The sequence below is a fragment of the Podarcis vaucheri genome (assembly GCF_965113315.1).
Source record: "Podarcis vaucheri genome assembly, chromosome: 5".
In the NCBI taxonomy this organism is placed as follows: domain Eukaryota; kingdom Metazoa; phylum Chordata; class Lepidosauria; order Squamata; family Lacertidae; genus Podarcis; species Podarcis vaucheri.
Genome location: NC_138763.1, coordinates 55,288,612 through 55,307,909, shown reverse-complemented (window position 1 = coordinate 55,307,909; position 19,298 = coordinate 55,288,612). Strand labels below are relative to the sequence as shown.

Sequence of the window (19,298 nt, the reverse complement as noted above, 5' to 3'; positions counted from 1 at the left end):
AGATTATTATTTTCTGCTACCTTCGTGGTAGCATGGATGACCGAGATGTGCAAGATTAGCCATGTTAAAATAGTATTTGCATGTGGAATGACTAGCCCTGTGGCTGCAGTTGTACACAGCCACTTGTACTACTTTGGGGAAATTTGTTCATTCAGCTGTCCAATCATCAAGCTTCTTAGTGCGATCTTAAAATCTGGATTTAGATGGCTGTTTCCACCATGGGGTGTGTGGGAGGATGTCCATGCACAATTATGCCATCTGAAATTTTGTTTGCAAATGTGATTGCTTCAGAGTTAATTACATGTTCACATCTTTGAGCCAGATATAGAAGGATGAGAGGGCATCAAATGCAAAGTAAAGACGTCAAAGTTGCACCAAAGATTATTTATTTAGCCCAATACATTTCAAGTCTTAAGAGCCTTTTTTCAGGGGCAAAAATCATTTTAGTTCAAATGATAACTAAAGCTCTCTCTCATATCATATCAAAGTTGTCCCTGAGGAACAACCGTAATATTTGAAATGGGTTCAATGACTCATTTTCTGTGCATTTTTAAAGTTCCAGTTCTATTCATTGGGGAGTAGTTTGCATGCAGAGACCCTTCTGATTCCTGGATCCAGCAAGCGTCAAAATTTATGCAAGGATACAAATTCCTGGAATAGCCAGACTAGCTTCCTAGTGAGGTGATAACCTGGGTTATGGGCCATTAAAGGAACAAATGAAGTGGCTCTGTGCTAGATATCAAAAGGATTGACACCCCCCCCCCCTCAACTGGCTGGTAATTTAAGGCTAGAGCTGAGAGTGAAGTTAGGAGGTGGAAGCAGGCTGGGAAGCCAGAAAGACAGGGTAATGCTTGATCTTTGTTTGAATCTAAGGTTGTGGATATGGGGAAGCAAGCCCCTCTTGGGCTGCTATTGGTGTGAACCCCTCCATCATAGGCTCAGGTTATATACATGTGTAAACAAACCGTACATCATAAAGACACCCAAGTACCCTCTGTACCTCATTGCAAAGGAAGCACGAACCCTGGGTAAGTGCCTGGAAACCCCTGGAATCTTGCACTGCTCAGAGATTGGAGTGGTGAGCAAAAGTGGTGTCTTATTTAAGTGACACTCCAGAATCACATTCATGCCAACGTATGAATATGTCTCCATAAGTTTCAATATCAAGCTGTGCCGTCTGTAATTAAATCAACAAAAACTTTCACTGATTAAGCTGCTGATTAAGACTTGGCAGCCCTAAGTCAGAATGCTTGTGTGATTGCAGGTTGCTGTCAGTTAAGACAGCAAGCTCTTTATTTTAGCTAAAAATTCCAATGTCTGAATCACATTCTTTTGAAAATACATGGATTTATGCTGCAGAAAGTAATTCATTGCCAAATGGAACAGCACCCTCTACTGATTACTTCAAAGAATTAAATGGACATAAAATTTGACAGGTGACAATGTGGTACTAATTTCTCAGTTTTAACATAGTGTCACTCTATTACATTCTCCTTTTATGCATGCATGTTATATTCTAGGAGAACTCTCCTTAGAGTTGTACAGGACACCAATAACTATGTTATCCAAAGGACTAGACACTATCTCTTTTTCAGAATATTCTCGGTTGCAAAAATATTGGCCACCCCCCCAAAAAAAAATAATGAAAAAAACCCTCCCTCCTGACAGTTTCAGACTGTCATATTTCTCTTACACGCTTGAGAAGTTTTTATGAGTACATTTTACAAATTAAATTGCTCCTTCCTTCCTTCCTTCCTTCCTTCATCCCTCCCTCCCTCCCTCCCTCCCTCCCTCCCTCCCTCCCTATCCTTTAAACAGAAAGCAAAAAAGGCACACTTACTAGAATATGCTGCCACATTCTCTTACTGTGAATGCCTTGCTTTGGGGTGAGTGTTCAGATCATTGAAAGACAAGCCAGGTTTAATGGATTTTATTTGGGAGAAAAGGGGAAATAGGCAGAGGGCCTTCTCGGTAGTGGCGCCCGCCCTGTGGAATGCCCTCCAATCGGATGTCAAAGAGATAAACAACTATCTGACGTTCAGAAGACATCCGAAGGCAGTCCTGTCTTCCCTAAAGTTTTTAATGACTGATGTTTTAATGTGTTTTTAATCTTGTTGGAAGCTGCCCAGAGTGACTGGGGAAACCCAGTCAGATGTGCGGGGTACAAATCATCATCATCATCATCATCATCATCATCTAACACCAAGCTAAGCTTGTTTGTTAATATAGCACTACTTATGATAGGAGCATCTTCTTACACACAAACCTCTGAAACCTCTTAATCGTATGCCTAACCCAAGCTATCTTCTCTTTACCCTGGGGCCAATCCTACTGACTGCTTCAAATGACAAATTGCAACGGCTCTTCCCCCCACATCCTTCCCTTCCAATGTCCCTTTACCTCAAAGCAATGTCCAATGTCCCTTTACCGCCCTGCTTCCCATGCAGCCTCGCTCCTGCTCTGTTCCCTGCAGCCGATTCAATTTAAAAACGCCCGTCATTCACTTTCTCACATAAGTGACATTCATGAATGTTGTTCTTAGCTTCACTTGTAAAACAGCCGTAGCGATTTGTGTGTTTGATTGTGACTAACGCAGTTCAGGCCTGCATCTACCTGTGATCTGCCAAGGCAAACTCAGCCAGCCAGCCAAGTGTGATGTCCTACCATATGCTTGAGACAGCTGCCTTGATTTTGTGGTCCCACGCTGCCAAACGGAACTAGCATGTTTGATCAGCTCTCGCTGGCCAACATCCATAGCTGGTGTGCTGCGTTCAACTTGGTAAGTTGCAAGTCATGTAGGACTGTCATTGTTGATTAAACAATATCAAGCAGCATTCAAGCAGCCAACCAGATTTCTATGTTTTTGTAGTCAATGAGCATTGCAGATCAAAGCTAGCATATTCTCCACATCACAATGATTGACAAGTAGAACCCTTCAATCTTCTGTTGAGTGTGTAGAGTAGGAAGGGAGGGCATATTCAAGTAACAGTTCCTCATTAAATCATATTTCAAAAGTGTGACAAAGCAAGTTGTTCATGTCCATTCTTGCCCTGGTCAGGGAAATTTCAGAAGGTCTGTTATCTCGGAAGTGAATGGATAGGATTTTCCTTTTCTTGCCTGCTCTAATGCCCTCGCTGCTGCTGCTGCAAGCCTTTTACAGTGCGCTCCTATGTATCTGCTCAGAAGTGAGTCTCATTAAGTTCAATTCCCAGGTAAATGTTTACAGGGACTGGAAGCTTACTGCCACTACCATCAACAGAAGTAACAACTGAAATTTAAATTACCTTATATAACTCTTCCCCCAAAGAATCCTGGAAACTGTAGTTGATCCCCTCACAGAGCTAGAGTTCCCAGAACCCTTGACAAATTCCAGTTCCCTGGGTTATTTGGAGAAAGCCATGTGCTGTAAATGTGCTTTAACTGTATTGTGTAGCTGTGACCTGTATTTCTTCACATGTTCCTGGCCTGAGCATTAGCACTCCGAATAGTTTTTAGGACTAACACTGCTGTTAGGCAAAGGTGTAGCATGGGACGGGGGGGGGGGGAGAGCGCAGCCCCAGACACACAATTTTCAGGGTGTGTGAACCAGTTGCAGGGATCTCTGTCCCACCCTGCCTGCTTCTGGGGGCTCTGGGCCCTGGACGTGCCTTGCCAGCACGTCCCGAGCCCCCTCACTGAATGGCCACCTGTCCAGTGTTCAGGGGGATGTTCCTGCCAAAGGGCATGTCGACTGGTCAGGCTGCCCCTCGCATGGGCAGGCAGGTGGCACAGCGCAGCCCCGTGAGCCCACAGGTTTGTATAGACTCTGAGCAAGTAACTCAAGATGCTTCAGGCAAACAAGCCAAGCCACACAGTGGAAGGAAAAGCAAGAAATGTCCCACATCATTGCTGTTTTGATCTGGTGGGGAAAAAATCTTCCTGACTCCATACCTGATCATTTGTCAAATTCTAAGTGTGAACAAAGCCCATGTGCTAAAACATCTCAAGCGAAATATACTGGAAACATCTCCATGCCCACTAATATCCTATACTTTTTGATGCCCCAGAAGAAGTGTGTGTGTGTGTGTGTGTGTGTAAAACTATCTCTTTGTGCGTATTGGGGCAGTGTGCTTCCTGACCTCAATATCTTTGTATAAATTGATCTGCTGAATAAAGTTGTTGCCTTTGCCTTGATCACTCTTGCAGGGATATTTCAAAATGTTAACATCTCTAGCAGTTAAAAACCTCTTTTTGTTTTTGTTCTGAATTTGACAATGTTCAACTTACAGTAATTAGTTCCTGTGCTCACTTTCCAGTAAATCATGCTGGCTATTAGGTGTAAATTTGGGTTATGGGGAGGGGGAACCTCCATTAGATTTACTAAGGAAGTTATTATCCATATTTTAAAACATTTTTCCTACCCATAAATTGATTGCCGTCCACTTCAGATGTAATGTTCCTGCTTTGTATTTTACTGGAAAAGAAATCAATGAACAACTGGCTCTGATTTGTGTTTTTATAAAGTCCCTCAGAGATGGTAATAGACTAAGTAAACAGACTGCCTGTAAATGACAGTACAGCAACCCCTGCAAAGGATTAAGCAAATTATTTCCATTTTAGGATTGGCCTTTCTTTCTTTCTTTTGCTGCATGTCATGTTTAAACCTTTTAAGTATTTTCCATTTGGGAGAATATCTGTGTATCTTTTACAAAACATGAACAAAATCTCTTTGAACTCGAGTTTCCAACCCTAAGGAATCTTGTTATTTTTGGAGTTATCATCAGGTCCTGGGCAAAGGCAGAAAGGAAATGATAATTCTTTGTAGCTGGGCCAACAATGCTGTAAGCTTAAAAATCCTACCGTTGTATTCTGAACCTTGGATAAAGCAATAATCTGAGGCCTCCCTAAAATGTACACAGCAGTGATGCAATTTGCTGAGTACGGCATTTATATAGATATATATTTTACAAACGGTTGCATTTGTTGTTTTGATTCTCTTCCAATTTCTGAAAAAACAAAATAAAACACATTTTACTGTAAAAGCTGAACAAGAGCCTCAGATAACTGGCAACTGATGTACAGCATTTCAGAAGATCTCCCTGGCATAACTTTGTGTGTGTGTGTAATTTCAAGCCTGTTATACAGTCTTGGAGCCTGTTGAGCCTCTGCCTCCACTTCCTCTCACCTGTGCTGTTTCCTTTTGGAATCTGGAGTGTCTTAAAGGGCCAGCCTTCTGGGCTGCAGATAGGTCCTTGTCCTGCACCATTAGACTGGTGATGTAGTGTGGAACTCGTTTGGTTTCTCAGGTGCTGGGGAAGATACCCATCAGGGTCTTCCAGTTCAGTGGACTCTGATACTGTTGGATTTGGTTCAACTTGCCCCTGCCTGCCAGCGACCACCTGATCGCTCAGAACCAGGAATTCAGACTGCCTATTCTGCCAGTGATACTATAGTCTCTGATTCTGTGTTCTGGTCACCAGTGGACCCCAGGGTCATGACCTCAAGCCAGCTCTGTACTGTGTTTTTGTGCAGCAGAGAGAGAAAGAGAAAGAGGCAACAAATTTATTCATCTTAGCACTGAGGTTCAAAGAAGTTCAAAGAGAGAGAGTAATCTTAGCACAAGAGAGTATGTAGTGAGCCAGATAATTTAAAGGGTGGGAAATATATACTGGAGACAGAAAGTCTACTTTATATTGAGTCAGATCATTGATGTACAGTAGACGCTGAATGGCAGAGAAATCTGTCCCTGCCTTGCCTTGAGATGGCCAGGATTGAACCTGGACCTTTGGAATGCTAGGCATTTGTTCCACCACTGACTTATAAATAATTGTATCCAGTGTAGCACCAAGTCAGGACAAAGCAAAGATTTATGTGTGTGCAATGGGACTTTCCCCCATCTCCCTCCTCCCCTGTGTGACCCCAAATATTTTCTAGGGGTCATCCCAAACCCCCAGAGCCGACTTATGGAGGGCATGCATGGGGGAGGAAGGGAGGGAAAGTCCCATTGCATAAACAGAGATCCTTGCATCATTGGATACCATCCAGTTTCAGCCCATCTCCTTGAACTGGGGCAGTCTGATCTTCTGCATCCCCGTTTGAATCTGCCTATGAGTCACGTGGCCCCTCAAGGAGGAAATGATAGGATATTTCACTATGTAGGATTGATGGCAAGAAATAGACAGCAGGTGGCACTCCTGTTCTATGCTGTAGTTAGAGACCTGTAATAATGGCAGTGGGCTGTGTGAGAATGCAAACGGGGGGGGGGCAGGGAAGGCACGTTTACCTCTGTTTGTAGTACAGTGGTACCTCGGGTTACATACGCTTCAGGTTACAGACTCCACTAACCTGGAAATAGTGCCTCAGGTTAAGAACTTTGCTTCAGGGTGAGAACAGAAATCGTGGTCCGGCGGCGCAGTGGCAGCAGGAGGCCCCATTAGCTAAAGTGGTGCTTCAGGTTAAGAACAGTTTCAGGTTAAGAACGGACCTCCGGAACGAATTAAGTACTTAACCCGAGGTACCACTGTATGTTGTTGCTGAGTTATTCTCAGCAATACACAGGAACAAAAAGGTTATGTTGGGACTGGCAGTGTGTTTTAAGGAGAAATTGCCATTTCCATTTTATTTTTTAAAAATGTAAAATATGTAGTTTCATTTTTAAAAAGCAAGCAAGCAAACAAACAAATTATTCTTATTCTGGGCCTGTATAGCTATCCTCCCGCTGGCTTACACCACTTCCAGAGACTTTTCCTCCTATAGACAACAACATTGACCACACTGGTCACACAAGGTTTACTGCTATTCACCGAATCATAGAATGGTAGAGTTGGAAGGGACACCGAGAAATCATCTATTCTAGACCATCCCTCTGCAATGCAGGAATCCTGCCCACAGCCGTCCCTGGGTGGGGTCATATCACCAACTTTCTGGTTAACAGCCAGGTGCATTGCCCCACAGGGGGGCCATTCTTTCTCCTCTCTGTTTCCCTCGTAGGCAGATGACTGATCTGGTCCTTATGAATGCAGTTGCTAGCTACACATTCTTAAAAACCTGAGGCCCTAATGCAACCTAATGCCATCCTATTAGCAGCTGGGTGGGAGCCATATTGAATGAAAAAGCGGGACTTACTTCTGAGTGAAAACAGATAAGATTGTGCTGTGCAAAGTGATGTTTCTGTTTGGAAGGTCCTAAGGTGGTGATAGACTGGATCTGGCCGGCCAGCCAGATTGTTATCCTCACCCAAGTGCCAAGTTTGATATGTGGGTGGAGCCAGATGACACCACAATGACATCATGCAAGATACCTGGTGCAGGGGCAGGTAGGCATGGCCAATGGGGTCTCATGGGCCAAATTAGGGCCATGGGCCAGAGGTTCTCCAGCCCTGCTCAAAGGTGAAATTATTTATTTATTTAATTTAAACCCCCCCCCAAAAAATAAAAATTATAAGACTATGGTTTGTATCCATTAGTGACTTTCCCTTACTGGAAATGGCAGGAAGGTTGCAGTAAACAGGAGGAGAATCGGTTAAAAGCAGAGGTGCCCTGACTTGTGTTAGTAAAAGAGCACTTTCTTCTTCGGCAAAGCTATCACTGCTTTATTGATTTATCTCTTTATTACATTGTATGTCCCACCTTTTTCTCCAAAGAGCTTGAGGTAGCATGCATGCCACTCCCTCCCTCCATATTACCTGTACAGCAACCCTGTGAGGTAGCTTAGTCTGAGGGACTGCGACTGGCTCAAGGTCACTCAGTGAGCCTCATGGCCAAGTAGGGATTTGAACCCTGGCCCCCCACACCCTAGTCTGACACCCTAACCACTATGCTGCATACGTTTTTAGTCCTTCCTCCTCCCAGTGGAATCCTGGGAGCTGCAGTCCTGGGCCCCTTGCCAAGCAGGGCAATGAAATGGAGGACTCTGGGCAGCCTGACAGGATGCATCTTGCTTGTCCCTGCTCCATCCTCAGTAGCACACAACCACTGACCATCATCTGACAGATATGGCTCGACCTACAGGGGCAGCATGGAGACAGAGGAGGAGGAAGCTCACAGCCAGGGCTGACGTGCTTTGGACTGGTTGTAAGTTGTAAGTAGGTGAGGGAGGCTGAGGGTAGGCTGAGGTTGGTGGGGCAGTGCCCCACATGCCCTACCAGACCCCCCGCCTCTGTATTTGAGCTGCCTAGGGATGCCAATTCTAACAAAAAGCCAACAGTGTTGCTGTTGCTGCTGCTGCTGCTGCTTCTGTTTTTGGGAGAGGTTTAACATGTGTCTGTTCCTCTCTGAATATCGCAACCCACATAACTCTCCCTTTCCTTGCGTCGAAGCATTTGTAATTTGTTTCCTCTACAACAGTCCGCAATGATTTCCTGGCCCAGAAGCACAAAGAGGTACGAATGTAATCAGAGGGGATCTATGCTTCTATTTTTAAACAAGTGATTACACTGTCGGCATGTGACCCATCTGGGCTGAGACGCTTGCGTGCTCCAAGCAGCTTCCACCCTCCAAGTTGACCTGCATTGCTAAATGAGCGCCATCTGCTTCGGCATTAGCTATCTAATAAAGGCAAAGGGATGTGCGAAAGGGGGCGGTGGAGAGAACAGCGAGACTAGGATTAAAGGCTTGGTGGCAAAGTGAGATTTGGGAGGTGGTGGTGATGGGGAGAGGAACGAAATCTCCTTCTTCCCATAAGATAGTATTATATACCTAACAGATCAGGTATTTACAGTGCAAAGTTACGGTGTAGAATACGGGTTACGGTGTAGAACATGGGTAGGCAAACTAAGCCCCGGGATCATAGAATCATAGAATCATAGAATCATAGAGTTGGAAGAGACCACAAGGGCCATCGAGTCCAACCCCCTGGTCTTCTAAATCCGGCCCATGGACAGTTCAGAAATCAAAATGTTTTTTACATAAGTAGAATGTTTTTATTTAAAATGCATCTCTGGGTTATTTGTGGGGCATAGGAATTGGTTCATATTTTTTTCAAAACATAGGCTGCCCCCCCACAAGGGCTGAGGGACAGCAGACCAGCCCCCTGCTGAAAAAGTTTGCTGACCTCTGGTGTAGAAGCTTGTATGCATCCTGCCAAAATGTGTCAGTGCAGACTGCCACAGGTGGGATCAGAGATGGAGAAGCCCATGCAAAGCTGCTCTGTTGTGCAGTGTTGACAGTGCTGTTGCTGGGCAGCCCTCTGCCTCCAAGTGGGAGCAAGGTCAGGAGGGCAAGGATGTCACAATCAGGATGAAGCTTGCACTTAAGTTTCTGCGTTGACATTGCTCCTCCTCCTGTTTCATTTTCATGTGTTGCATCCTGTCGTGTCTGCTCAGATGTCCTTCAAGTGTACTGTCATTCCTTTGCTGTGCAGAAGGACTAGCACATCCCAAAGGTGAGGTTTACTGTGCTACTCAAAGGGAGCATATGCCTTGTGACGCAAACACGATCTCAGAACCTAGGCAAGTTCATATGCAGCAATAGGGTCTTTAAGTCTTTAACCTAAGCTGTATAGGACGGCCTTATTTAGGGAAAGTTACTAGAATAGAAGACCTTTGAGTCCCTTCCACTTTGGTATGTTGCTTCAAGAGTCCCTTGCTGATCAAAAAGGCCACCTTTTTTCTAAGAAAAGCAACATGGTATATGACATTGTTTTTATGGCGAGAGGGAAAAACTCATTTTGCACTATGCACAAAAATAGCAGCATCTGTTTGGCTTTTCTTTCTTTTCCCTGCAGGCCTTTCTCACTCCAGGAACTTGATGTTTTGATTCACACCAGCGTTTTAACACTTCCTCTGAGAAAGAAATGCCTTGGACAGCGATCTATTACTGCCTAATGCACTGGACAAAGTATTGAGGTGCTTTTTCAGACCTACTTTCAGAATCTTTCCCTGGTGAGGGTAAATTTGATGTCGCCTCAGGCTACAGACAGACAGACAAAGAGAGTGAAACAAAGCCTATGTATAAGTCCAACACTATTTATTTAAAGGGACAGATCTCATCTTAACACTTACATGAACAGAACAACCCAGGCCTTATCGAACAAGGGTAAATCCTGTGTTAAAGGAGAAGTTTTGCATCAAGCTGCCTTTTGACATTTACTCTCCACCCTGTGCAAGTAAAAGTGATGAGATATAATTGAGGAGGGTTGGGGAAACCATTGGTTCATGAGCCCAGCATGCTTACCCTCAGCGCTGTGCTGATTATTGCTTCACTGTTGCTTCATGTTTTCCCAGTTCTTCCCCAAAGGATCACAGCTGTTGCAAATGTACATATTCCCCCCCATTGGCCATTTTATCAAGCTGAGAGACAGTGACTGGTCCAAGACTTTCCAGTGAATTTCATGGCTGATTTCCTTAGTTCCAACCTGACACTCCCTATATTCTGTACCATACTGGCTCTGATTCACATGGTATGGTGAATCATATGGAAACAGGCTCAGTCCTTCTATGAGGCAAGATGAGCCCCTTGGCTCAGGCGGCAGATCAAGAGAGACGGCTAGTGTGTAGAAATCACTATAAGTCGGTGATTGGCTGAGCGCCCATTTCATTTTATTTTTTGTTGACTCGTTCATCTCTGGCTCACCTCCACTCAGCACCCAATTGGCATTTGCCTTTCTTTGCCATTCATTTTTATTTAAGTCACCTGACAGGGGCATTATTAACATACCCTTCAGGTACTACACCTGTTCATTGATTTTGGGATACATCGGTGTGAAGTGCTTAGGCTGCTTTCTGAGGGTACTGGTGTGATCAGTCCTGCAGCTGCTCTGTCTCAAGGGCTTTGGCAAAATGGTCCTTCAGTCATCTATGATTTAAAGAGAAGATTGTTTGCATGTGTTGTTGCCTGGCAGTTACAATGCAAGCTTTTCAGATTAAGGGGACTGAGGAGCCATCTTGCAGTGGAATAAAAATGTGATTAATGCAAATAAAAAGTATATTTAGGTGCCTTGGGGTTGCAATTTTCAAATTATAGAAGTTTTCTTGGGGATAAGAATGTTCCCAGATTGGGGATAAACCTCTGACTCTTTGCAGCTTTGGGGTTTTGATTTTTTTTTGCTTTTGATGCCATATTAGCTATTTAATGTGGCTTTACTGGGGTGCCCAGGGGTGCCAACTTGGATAAAATATTTTTTTTGGGGGGGGCAGGTAAGCCCTACCCCACATAATTAATCACATGATACAAGTGTGCACACACCATTTGAATGGCAATGCCCATCAGCTGTTTGTAGGTTTTATTCAGCCCTCATAATTCAAGCATTGAGAAAATGTTCCATACAGTTAACCGTTCTCTTGGCTTTGCCCTCCTGCACAGAACATGCTTGCCACTCTATATGTTGCAGAAATCTGCATTTCCTTTCATCTGAGGATAAAAGAATTGAAATAAGAACACTAATGATAACCTTTCATGTTAAACAGGATACGTAGCTTTACTGCAGAGACAGAAATGCATTTCCTGCCCTCCTCACTGTGTAGTAATGGCAAGGTACAGCAGAGCGTGTGGGATTATAAGTGAGCACTCGCTGCAGACTCCGATTTCAAGCTCCTGGGAACAGAGCCCAAACCTCTGATTAAAGTGGGACCCCGCCATCTTCCTTCCCACCAGGCCTCTGCATAAGTGACACCTTCTCAGGGACTCCATCACAGTCTCATTAAGAACAACGAGCAATTTTGATGGAAAGATGCAGGTTGCTCAACACAGTGAGGCGTCAGGTTTTTGGGTGGGGGGGGGGAAGAAGGATTGGAAATGTGTTTCGATGAGGAAAGGTAGCAATTATAATAACAGGTTTGGGATCTGCAGGCTTCATTTTCTGTGCTGACAGTAAGTGCTGCATTTGTAAAGAGGCCCGGGTGAAGCCTCTTAGTTTATAATAGGCCTCCTCACATAAAAAGCAGCGGCATCAACTGCAGCTATTTTGTGGAGCAATTAATTATTCCTCCGAATCAGATGACAACCGTGAGCTGTATCATTAGCACCTTGATCCCCAGCTTTACAAGACAGAAATAATAATTCCTTGTGTCACATGTGGAATTAGCCCGACTCCTGCTGCTGCTGTTTTTCTTTCTCCTCAGCTGTGTAAAGGACCTTCTGTCACAAAGCAGACTTCACACAAGTTGTCCCCTTGGGGACTGAGGCAATGTGTCACCGTGACCTTCTGCAAGGTCTCGCCTACATAAGATGTGGCCGCTTCTGATCTGATGAGGGAAACTGTTAAGAGCACCACCATCCCAAGAACAGGCACCAAGAGCTACAGGCATAGGGAAGGGCAATTTAGGGGTGTTGCTTTTAAAAGACTCTGTGAAATCATGGCCCTAGAAAAGACTCTCATTGGATTCTATTCAGTAATTTTGGGTGTGTGCTAAGTTTGCAGTTATATACCTCAAAAAAGGTGAAGATATAACATCGCAGTACCAAATTTAAATAACACAGGATCCATACAGTCATCTTCTTATGATAGCATAAGATCAAACGATCTAGAGCAGGCATGTCCAACTTTCAAGAGACTGTGATCTACTCCCACTATTAAAAAACTGGCAGTGATCTACCCGTTGGATTGACTAAAGTTCTTGAGCCAAAGTTGTTGAGCTGGGAGCACAAGTGTCCATGTGTTTGCTAGTGCTTTCCCATCACAATCAGTGTGCTTTTCTAGAAGTGTGAACAATGTTACGTGTAGTTTGAAGACTTCCAGGGCGGAGCATTTACCAATGAGAAGAATGCAAAACTTAGCTTTTGTACATACAAGGGTCTGCACATCAGAGTACAGTATTCATTTTAGGGCATTGATCGACGGGCAGTAAAACAGTTCAAGAAGCAATGTATTAATTCTGGCTGGAAGCACCCAGATTATGGGTGTGCAAAGGGTCTGTGCTTCCTTCTGGCCCAGAAATTTGGTCAGTATCCTTATCTAAGGTTGTCAGATCGACCTTTGCACAGAAAAGTGGCCTCTTAATTGAAGAAAAAATAGAGTTTAATATTAAGGCACGTTGCCTTCTCTTAATAAGCGGAACTGCAGAAGAAGAAAAAAGTCCTCCCCAACTGCTTGACTTTTCTTTGCATTTTTTATTTTTACTAACTCCTGTTTAACACACACACACACACTATACAGTATACCTTTTGACCTGTGGGTTAACAGGCTCACATGCCGGCATTATCTCACATTTAGCATAAGCTCATAAATGCTTTGCTAAGCTTCGTGACTAAGAGCAAGCATCTCAAAGAATCAATGTTCATTGATGTCATCCTGGGGACACCAGTTGCTCTGCTTGCGTACATAGCCTGCTGTTGATCCTCTGTAATTGTCATCACATCGGCGCTTGCATCAGGTCTGGCGCAATTTGACGGCAGTGGGGAATTTAACACCAGAAGGCAGAGCTTTCGTAATCCCTGCAAATGCCCCCACACCTAAAATCCATTTGCGTTGGTGACTTGCCATCTTGCCACTGAGGGCTGGCAGCTTATAAATGCAGCATTAAGGGCCACAGCATTTCAGATTCACAGGCGCTTCAGAGAGCTACACACACCAGCAGCCTCTCAACAGCTACCTAGTGCAGCACCCACGCAGCAACTCGGCCTCAGCCTATCAAATGGTTTTTAAATGACTGAAACGCCAAAGAGAGAGAGAGAGAGAGAGAGGGAACTTGTTTGGCATTTCAAAGTTTGCAAAAGTGCTGAGATGGAGCAAAGAGATTCGAAAATGCGCCCAGCGGCCAGCCTTCTGAAAGACCGTACAATGTTTTGCCACAATGAAAAGCCAACTGATGCAGGGCAATGCCATCTTTCAAGGAGTCGGTCTTGGCGGCGGAGGCGGTCAAATAGTTTCACCATCTGCACCTTACCAAGCATCCCGGAATATCCAGGCTTCCAGGATGTTAAGGTAGGTATCCAGAGATGTTTCTGCAAGAATGTGCAAGCTTTACACAGCAATCCCTTGTTGTCACTCCATAAAAGAGGGGACTTGGGAGATCATCAAGAGCTTGTGCAAGACGTTTCTTCAGTATTAAATCAGTTTTGATACAATTAATAGTGTTGATCAGCTGTTTTCATTTTTTTCATCGCCCAGAGAACATTGCTATAGACTCACAAATATAATTCATCAAACATGTAGCCAATCATATTATAGTGGTGGCCACTCTGGGAACACCAAGACTGCAATTTTGTTAGTCAACTAGTATGCAATATATAAATACTAATCACAGATGACTTTATTGGTAGTTGATGGGGGACGTATCTAGGGCAGTGGTTGGTAACAATCGTCTGGTCAACCAAAGGCAAAGGAGAGAATGAGTAGTTGTCTAAAACCCCCACATTGTGCTATTCTTTGTCCTGGAATCGAGAGGAAGATCGTGAAAAAAGTTAGGAAGGGGCTTTTCACGAGGAAGCGCCATTTAATGACTGAACTCCCACTGGAGCCCTTTTGAGACAAATAATCCATGGTGCATAACTCCATATGGGGCAGGTTGGGGAGTGGAAGCCAGTTCATGTGGCAGGCCCTACATTCATCATGCACATGCTCAGTAGACTGCATGAATAAAATGGTGTAATTGGGAAGCCTAGTTACTGTTGCTGTGCCACTTTTTGGTCCTGAGACAAAGCGGCACTTTCTAGGTGTGGGATGAATGCACTGCCTGAATGGTTTGCCACATGAACAAAGAGCAATGCGGCACACACATTGCAGCAGTTGTTTCTGCTGTGGGTTGAGATCAGCAAGCCGGAATCTGATTTGCACTCAGATGAATTATGCAGGTGATTAGCACAATCTGGACTAAAAAAGACCCCCCCAAAAGAAAGAAAAATATTCACCCCGCTCTACACTGAAGGACAATGTGAATCAACTCTCACAGACATTCTGATTAGGGGTACATTTTGATTGCTTCTGCTTTACTTTAAAGTGGCTTCCTCAAAGAGCCGCAATCAAGGAATTCCTGCGTAGATGTTGCTTAAATGTGAATATAGATAACAAATCTGGGATACTTCCCATCACCACCACTGAATACTATTTTAAAAGAAAAAGGATGAAGGCTTTACTGTTGCTGTATATGCCGTGTGCATTTTATTTTCATTTCATTTTTATTCTGAAGATTTATATGTTGTGCAACCCATTTACTCGTGTCACTGGCTAGCCTTGGTGGTTAAAAAAAAACCACATTACCCATTTTATATGATATTTTTCCTTGAGAAGGAAATAATCAATCACAGGTGGCTTAAAATTGTCTCAACCCATTTACTAAGTGTAACCAGCTAGCCTTGGTTTTTGAAAAACATGATCCGTTTTGTGTGACTGCTCCTTGAGAAGGAAATAATCAATCTCGGGTTAAAATTGGCTATGTCGCAGTTATTGTCCTTATGTTATCCAATATTTTGGGTGACTCATCTGCCACTACACATTTTGATGACTCTCTAAAGAGACAAATGCTGTATATCTGTAGTGGAATGCAGCACGACAATATAAGAAACTGGAAGAATAGAGGGGTACCATAATAGGCCTGCAACTGCAAATATCTTGGGATATTTTGGAGCATTTATAAAAGCCCTTTTAATATTAGTTTTGGCTCTAGCCTTTGAAGGAGTAAGCTGCTTATACTAAAACAAGCAAAACACCTAAATACATACATACAGATATCTGTTCAAGCTGGCCTTTAAAGAGTATTTTGACAGAAAGGTTAGCTACTACTAGCTTAGTTCATGCACAGCATAAATCCTAAACACATTTACTGAAAAGCAGTAAATATATTTGGCTGTACACCTGAGCTCTTTTAAGTGTACACCTAAAAATTTAAAATGTGAGTACAACAGACACATTCTTTTCAAATATGAGTAAACAGATTCTTCAAATAGCCAAGACTGGCTGTCAGCTATACACATTGCTTTTCTGCCTTGTGCATTGATTTAAAGGTTTTTACCCTGCTTTTTAGCCAAAACAGCTCCCAGAGTGTTTTGCAAGGCCACTAGTATCACAGTTCCTGCCTGTGGGGCTACTGTATAAAATACATCATGGCACACAAGGAAAAAGGTATGGGGAAGGAGGAGGGTCGAAAACATGTCCAGGAGCCTTATAACAAGCATCTAGGATGAAAACAGTCCAGATAGTCTGCAGAGTGGCAGCTGCTGAGTGACTTTTGAGGGAGGGATAAAGCTGCCTGGTTTCTCAGCAGCGGTGATAGAATAGCCCTCTTTCACCTTCCCTCCCACCCCCTACAATACTGGCAGAAAGTTAGCAAGTACACAGCTGGTAGCTTGGAGAATATGCAAAGCAATATTTATATATTCAATATAATCACATCAAAATGTAAATCAGCTATTCTGATCAATGCCAGATTTTTTTTTTACTGAGTCGGAATACATTCTTTGTTTTGCTATTTTTAACTTCAAGTATCAGTGTAATTAGTTTCCAAGGCAGCAAGCACCTTAGCAATACAGAATCAGAAAAATAACGCACTTCATGCGCTTTTATAATATTAGATGGTAATAAATGCCATAGAAGTCCTTGAATCTCAAGGTAGCTACCTTAGTTACAATAACATTCAACTGTTAGCTAAACTAGAATTTATTTTTCTAGGGGAGAGGAGGGGGGCGGAATATCTGGATGTCTTCAAGTAGGCATGTCTGCATTCCTTTAAAACAACAAATGAGTTTAAGTCTGCAGCAAAGTGCTTAAATTCCAGTAGTTCAATAGCATTCAAGGGAGGCTATTTTCCTCTGGATTACGCTCTTTGTCTTTCAGTGAAATTTTGCAACTCTTTGGTCACAATTCAGCTAAAACTGACTATGCTGAAGTCCAGTTTAATTCAATGTTAAGCATGTGCTCACATTTTACTGAGCCATATGCTTTGTGTTGATAACAATTTACAGTACTGTGTTTATTTATGTCATTGCCAATAGGGATGGGGTAAGAAATCCTGAGCCTTCTTCCCCTCCCCGCTTATTCCCCCAAACACTTCTGCTTGCAGTGTTTGGCACACAAATGTACACCCACCCACCCACCCACCCACCCACACACACACACACACCAGTTATGGCAAGTATACATATAAATCATGTTCGAAGTGACCGTTTTTATGATCCCACTGACAAATAATATCCAAGGCCAGCATCAGAGATTGGCAGCATTGGGCAGCTGCCAAGGCCCATGTCTAAGCTGGGGAACCAATGGCAATGTCCAGAGCCACGGCCCCAACTGCTTCTTTTCCTTGCTGTTGCAAGAAGGTGAGAAGAGACCTGCTGGATCAGACCAAAACATCCTGTCTCCCACAGTGGGAAACCCGTAAGCAGAACATAAAAGCAGTGGCCCTTTCCCACCATTTTACGCCAACAACCGTTTGTCAAAGGCACGTTGCCTCTGACCCCAGTCTTGTTGACTTCATTCGTAAATCCATGCATCGTGTAAGTTGTCCCATGTGGGTTAGTAGGTTGGTCTGCCTGACTGGAATGACTCAAAGTTGGCGGGTGAGACTGTTGAGGGTGGATTCCCGGGAGCCTGTTTGTTAAGGATAAAATTCAATTAGCAACACAATGCCCTTCTTAACCCACACTTTTTCCTTTTCTTCCAAAACAGAATAATTATTCCAGAGGTTCCAACTCTTGCTTCACACTGCTGGATCTGGGAAGAACAAGATTTGAAAACCCACCAAACAGAACCTCTGATGGTCAAGTCAGATACCTGGGTAACTCGGCAGTCCACTTCGCTAAAGGGCACAGTAAAACCAAAAGCAGTGTTTGTGACCAATCTTTGCAAGATTATTTCAGTGAGAGACTTCTGAAGCTTAGAAACTATGAAACAAAAACGTCAAACGGGAAGGTAAAAGTCTATCTTAATGAGAACCAGAATCCCAGCTACACCAGCAAGGGACTAAGGCGGAGAAGCACCTGTAGTGCCATGATACAGGCGAACCACATGAAATTGACAGAAAAATCCCGTGAGTCAGTGGATCCAGTCAATGAATACATAGCAATTTGCAGCAACAACCACAGCGACACTCAGAATATTGAAGATTGCTCTCAGAGAAGGAGCTATTTAGAAAGTTTGACTTTGAGCATCAATGGTCCCCTAGAAATGCTTGTGCGAAGGACATAATTTCGGATCATTCAAGCAGATATTATAAAGAACAATTTTCCACTACCTTTCAATAAAGGCACAATTACATTTCTTATGCTACATGATAGATAAATTATTTGGACCTTGGGACAATTGTACAGCTTCCCATGATCAGGTGGGAATATTTAAATTGCAGTCTGGAATAGTATATATAGGATTGGCTCAAAACTTAGTCATGCTTATCATAAGCCCAATGAAGTCATTCCTTTTCACTGGATCTGCTCTACGCATGACTAACCAAATCAACTAAAAAATAAGTCCTATTGAATTCAATGGGGCTTATTCCCAGATAAGAAGGGTTAGGATTGTTATGTGCAGCATTTATGTGGCAGAAGCATCAAGTTTTCCCTTGGCAGATGTCAAGGTGAAGAGTGTATTTTAAAGATATGAAGTTACCACTTGTTGAAATCAAGTAATTTATATTACTTATTTAAAACATTTGTATGCCACCTTTAGTTTGCCAATATCCCAAAATATTTTTGTGTGTCAGCAGCACTATAGAATTGAGATGGTGGTGGTACTGCTATTACACACATGAGATATTGTATGTTTGGTTTAGATAATAAATTCATTGTGACGCTGATTGGTCCCTCTTATATTCATGTGACTTTTAGAGCTTAGATATGGTCACTTTGTAACATGTGCATAGTAAGCTCGCTCCATTTAACCCTGGTGCAGTCACGTTGTGTTTTTAGTGCTTGAGATCTACCCATTGCCAACAGGGTCTGAAGACCAAAAGGTTGCAGCTGGTACAAAAAACTCTGCTGCGGAAGGAAAAGTGAACATGTGCTGTGAACTGGAAGCCATAAATATGAACCAAGCCTGTGTACACCAAGCATCATCTTACTACTACAAGTATTCTTGGGGGAGGGGGGACTCATAAAGGTAGATGATACATACTATCATATGGCAGCAGCATTCTTCAATCTGGTTCCCTCCAGATATTTTGGATGACAACTTCCTGGAGCTGATAGGCGTTGTCATCCAAAAGAACTGGAGATTGGAAAATGCTCCCCTACAGTATATTCCACAGTTAAAAAGAATGGCCAAGAATTATTGCAACGATAGCTAAATTAGCAAATTACTTCTTTACTCATTGTTCATGCCAAATGCTTTTTTAAAAAAATTCAAAGGTAGAAGCAATATAATAACTACTGGCAAAAAACCCAGTTTATGAATATGCCATCATTCATTTTGACATTCAACACTAAAATAGTTTAAGAGTGTTGGTTTAAATTTTT

The 19,298-nt window shown here is 43.1% G+C and overlaps 1 long non-coding RNA gene across 2 annotated transcripts; it reads left to right on the top strand.

Annotated features, from left to right (window-relative positions):
* The first annotated feature begins 1,905 nt into the window (after window positions 1–1,905).
* Window positions 1,906–18,638, top strand: LOC309532445. 2 transcript variants are annotated; one of them, XR_014219855.1, is made up of 3 exons: window positions 1,906–2,779; window positions 9,703–13,839; window positions 17,518–18,638. It is a non-coding gene; the product is annotated as an uncharacterized lncRNA (long non-coding RNA). The 2 variants fall into 2 exon arrangements; XR_014219856.1 differs by lacking the exon at window positions 1,906–2,779 and adding an exon at window positions 8,932–9,360.
* The last annotated feature ends 660 nt before the right edge of the window (window positions 18,639–19,298 follow it).